This window comes from Centruroides sculpturatus, unplaced genomic scaffold, assembly GCF_000671375.1.
Source record: "Centruroides sculpturatus isolate CEXI.00-Female unplaced genomic scaffold, Cexi_2.0 scaffold1856, whole genome shotgun sequence".
Lineage (NCBI taxonomy): Eukaryota > Metazoa > Arthropoda > Arachnida > Scorpiones > Buthidae > Centruroides > Centruroides sculpturatus.
In genome coordinates this window covers 94,870-99,573 of record NW_019386011.1, presented here as the reverse complement: position 1 = coordinate 99,573, position 4,704 = coordinate 94,870, and the positions used below count along the sequence as shown (strand labels likewise).

General features: G+C 31.5%; 1 long non-coding RNA gene across 2 annotated transcripts; it reads right to left on the bottom strand.

Moving 5' to 3' along the window:
* Positions 1 to 202: 202 nt before the first annotated feature.
* LOC111613111 lies at positions 203 to 4,455 on the bottom strand. Of its 2 annotated transcripts, none has more exons than XR_002754717.1 (6): positions 3,932 to 4,455; positions 3,650 to 3,844; positions 2,173 to 2,277; positions 1,887 to 1,996; positions 1,726 to 1,794; positions 203 to 1,637 (listed from the first exon to the last, which is right to left on the bottom strand). It is a non-coding gene; the product is annotated as an uncharacterized LOC111613111 (long non-coding RNA). The 2 variants fall into 2 exon arrangements; XR_002754716.1 differs by having other exon boundaries at positions 3,920 to 4,451.
* Between the last annotated feature and the right edge of the window lie 249 nt (positions 4,456 to 4,704).

Sequence of the window (4,704 nt, the reverse complement as noted above, 5' to 3'; positions counted from 1 at the left end):
GAATAATAAGAAAGAATTCTATTTTCGCTGATTTCTTCCAATTAGCGTGTAGTATTTTTCCATGTGAACAGGATGAGTGGGGAAATTCAGAGGGGTTGACTTTCAGTTTGGTGACTAAATTTTTAAAGATAAGAGAGAGAGGATGTTCAACTTCCGTTGGAGAGGAAGTGTGGTTTAANGAAATAGTTAAGCAAGAAGCAAAAATTGTACAATTAGCGCAATTTGTTTTAGCGTAATTAATTTTGAAAAGTTTTTGTCGCTGTTATTTCTCGCGTGGACAAACGCGATTTCTCGCAGCGTATAAGACTTCGCTCAGTGTAATAATAAATTGAGATATCTCGCTTTAAAATCGGGCTAGAATCGCCCATTTTCATTAGTTTTGTTGCGAATGTCTCACAGTTTACGATTATTAAATGTAATTAAAATTTAAGTATTTTTAAAATTTTTAACTTTTTAGGAAAAGGGTAAAAAATTAAAAAACTAAACGTTCTGTTTAATTTGAAACATTTGTTGTCCCATGACACTGAAACAACAGATTTTTGCGTAGTAAGCAATCATCAAAATTACTTAAAAGAAGAGAAAAGTGCTGAAATTGATATAGAAGAGAATGAAATCGAAGAAAATGATATTTTGTCACATAAACACTGAAATTCCATAAATCTAACTATGCAATTTATGACAAAATTTACAAAATTAAAATATTGGCAGCTTAAATAATGTATACTGCTTCTGTTTATTTTACATATAAATCTTATCATCATTGAAACATGATTGAAAATTCAAATGTGTACTTAGCTCGTCCAATTCTACCCCACCCAACCATTAATGCTCTTTCAAAAGTGTATGCTATTATTGTTAATTGGCAAAGAAATTGGTTGGACATTTGGTAGAAATTTAAATTACCGAATTCAGAAGTATCATTTTGTATTATTAACAGTGCAGTGTCATTTTGAGAGGATTCTTCTGTGTAGTTCGGATGCTCAATCTTATTTGAAAAATATATTTGTGAGATTTAGCCGGGGGTACAGAGATAGTATCCCACTTAATCGGCAACTAATCGTTAGATCAGTTCTAGCTTTTCTACAAGAAAGTATCGAGTGTGGAGGGACTTAAGTTGCTAGTAGAAAGGTGGAGACAATGATTTCACAATCGCGTCTCCCGTCAGGATTCCCGACACCAGTTAATCGTATTTTAACCCGGATTAACACGTAACCACGGAATTTTGGGTACGAGGAACATAAGTACGTCGAGTAGGAAAAAGGGTGAATATTAGACATCAAAAAGATCTGGTGTCTTACTTCATTCTTGGGAATTTAGGATGGCACTTGATAAAACGGCTTGCAGCTTGTAGAAATGATGATTGATCTTTCGTAGATTTTGGGCGTTGGCTTTTGGGAAACTCGATGGAATACGTCCCACTTTGAGAAGTTTTGGCGCACTCCCCGAATAATAAGAAAGAATTCTATTTTCGCTGATTTCTTCCAATTAGCGTGTAGTATTTTTCCATGTGAACAGGATGAGTGGGGAAATTCAGAGGGGTTGACTTTCAGTTTGGTGACTAAATTTTTAAAGATAAGAGAGAGAGGATGTTCAACTTCCGTTGGAGAGGAAGTGTGGTTTAACGGTTTCCTTCTTTTCTGAAAATAAAACTTTTTCATCAAAATTATAAAATATTACTTTCGATATCATTATTTTGGTTAAAATTAAATTAAACAAAAATCTTACATATTGTTTGTCCCGAGAACTTATCTGCATCCCAACCAAACGTTCAGAAGCATGACTATATGAATAATTCTAATAAAAATTAATAAAGAAATGTGAGATTTTATAATAAGTTCTTCTTAGAAATTTAAGTTTACATCTGTCAGGGTAACGTATTAACTTACGAATTTGTTACGTGAGCAGCTTCTAACACAGTTCTTGTTGTAATTAATGTGAAAGTTCCAATAAACATAATATTCATGTTACTTGAATTTTGGTTAAGGAAAAGGGCCACCTAAAAATTAAACATTATTACTTTTACTTCAAGCGATATAAATTAAAATGTTTGGTATTTGGTTCACCATAAATGGATAATCGGAAATCCACCAATCATTCTTTTCATAATTTTCATAAAAATAACGAAATTGTTATAATTAATCACTATAACCAATAAATTAGTTTTCAACTTACCTGATTTATTTCCATTCTTCTCTGCATTTACATACAAACAGAGTATTGTAAAAAACAGAAGGAAGACCTTTTAACACGTGTACTGGTTTGTGTAGAATTTTAAAACTACAAAAGTAAAATAATTATATTTAAATAAAATAATTTCTGATAGTACAGTATTCGCTTCCTCGAGTAAACATTAATTAATGATAAAAATATATGGTTTTATATATAGCTTACTTTAAAAACAAGTTGGTAAGTCTTTCTACCTTTATTTTCTATGAATGATCAGTGGAAATGATAGTAAAATAAATTATATCTTTCACAGATCATTTAAAAAAATTCTTATTACGTCAACGCGTTGCCGAAATATTTAATTTTTGAGGGAATTTTACATATAGTGACTAAGCAAAATACATTTCTAAAGCTTCGGTAAAGCCGTTGGAAAGTATTTCATATATTCGAATTAGTTGCTACTGAAATAATGAAAATACATGTGTTAATTGTTCAAAAAAGTTATCTCATGATACAATTATAATTTATTACAGCCAATTAGTTTATTGCTTAAATATTCGTTAAGCGGCGGATTTGATTGTTACACAGTCAATAGAAAATGGAAACCGCAGGCTGAATTAAAGAAATTACAAATAAACTTTATTAGTAAACAGCTTAATTTAAACATATTTACATTTTGTAGTAAATGCATAGAATAGAGGATTCACTAATATCTTGAGGGGTGCAGAAAGAAAACAGTATGACGTGAATTTTTTACAACCTGCGTAAAAAATCTGTAAGGTTGTAGAAAAGTTGTGGCTTTTTTTCGAGTCAAGCCACTAAGAATAGCGCAGGTAAGTCCAGCTCCTTTCTAAATTTGCTTATAAATCTATATCCTATTTAATGGTTGATGAATGAAAGGTAAACGAATGCAAAGGTATAATATAGGAAGCGGGTAATTTTACCGGTTTGAAATCATTGCTTAGTAACTTTTTCATATCAAGGTTAGTATCAGTACGAACATCGGACAGAAGAATATGGATAAAAGTCTGTTGTACAATTACTCAACATCAGAAATTTTCATGATATTCTCTTAACCAAAACATGATTGTACATCTCATATAATAATACTATACGTATACGGTTAACATTTACATATAATTTGGTTCATATTATACATTCTGTTTATTCTTACTACTTATTAGCATAAGTTAGTTATATTAATAAATTTCTGTGATTTAATATTTAAGTATATTCAATCGCAACCAAAGTTTCGTGTTTTCTATTATATAAATGTCATTTAAACAGGTGTTTATTAATTGATTTAATATAGATTCGACTGCGGCGCGTATCGAAATCTAATTTAAATAGCAATTTCAGCGATGATTCCTATCGTGACATCTAATGACGCGAGGCTACGTCGGCCCAACTGACTTTTGAATCTGTAGTTCTATCAAATAATATTCCAACGAAAAATTTCTAATAAAAATTAAAACAAACATACTTTGCTACAACGTGCGCTGCTCCTATTAACGTCTTTGTTGTTATTAAAGAAAAAGCACCATTCAAAGTTTCTTTATTGAATATTGCTAAATGGTAGTAACATTTCTTTTAAGTACAGTTGCAAGAGCTGAAATGTTTACACCTATAAATTCTCCTTTTTCTGCATCCCTTCCTCCAATCATCCTGCGTTCAATTACTAAAATTATACAAAGTTTTTTCAGTTAACTTCTATCTCACTTTGTAAGACATTTATCATTATTTTTTCTTTTACCTGACGTATTACCATAATTTTCCGAGGCACAGAAGTAATACTCAGCACTTAGAAAAAGCATTAATCCAACTCTGTTATTTGTCAGCATTTAAATGAAATTTGGAAACAAAAAAATAATAATAAAGTTGAAATTTAATAATAAAGCAAATATTTCTATTAAATTACAACTAACAACTAAAATTAAACACCAGAACACTTGCTGAGCTTACTGCAGTTTAATATTCAACCGCTTTCAGGCTATTTTTATAGGCCATCCTCAGGAAATTATCGTTCCACAAACGAACGTAAAGCTTTCGAATACGCGTGAAATTTAAAGTTTTCGAACATTTTAAAAAATTATTACATTAAACCGTTAAATATTAATTTAAACAAACAACTTACTAATACATTATATAACCAAACAAATGTAAAACTTAACATTATATATCGAAAATACATTAAACTAGTTAAAGCATAACAGCTATATCTTTTTACGGTTAATGTTTAGGGTCGTAGACTGTCATGGCGGCTCTTCCTGTTTTAGCCTCGAAACCAGACCGCTTTGGAGACGACATGTCACGTGACGACGCGAGCGAACGGCGGCCGCTCCTGCGCCGCGATAAACGGGGAAAACCGACGCGCGGGTTAACGTCCATATACGTAGACTCATGGCGGCTCATCTCTGATTCCGCAAAAAGAAAAGGAAACAGTGGGGACGCACGTTCTAACCTAACCTAACCTATTCTGATAAATTATCATAATTATTACCAATTATATTATTAGAATAGGTTAGGTTAGGTTAGAAC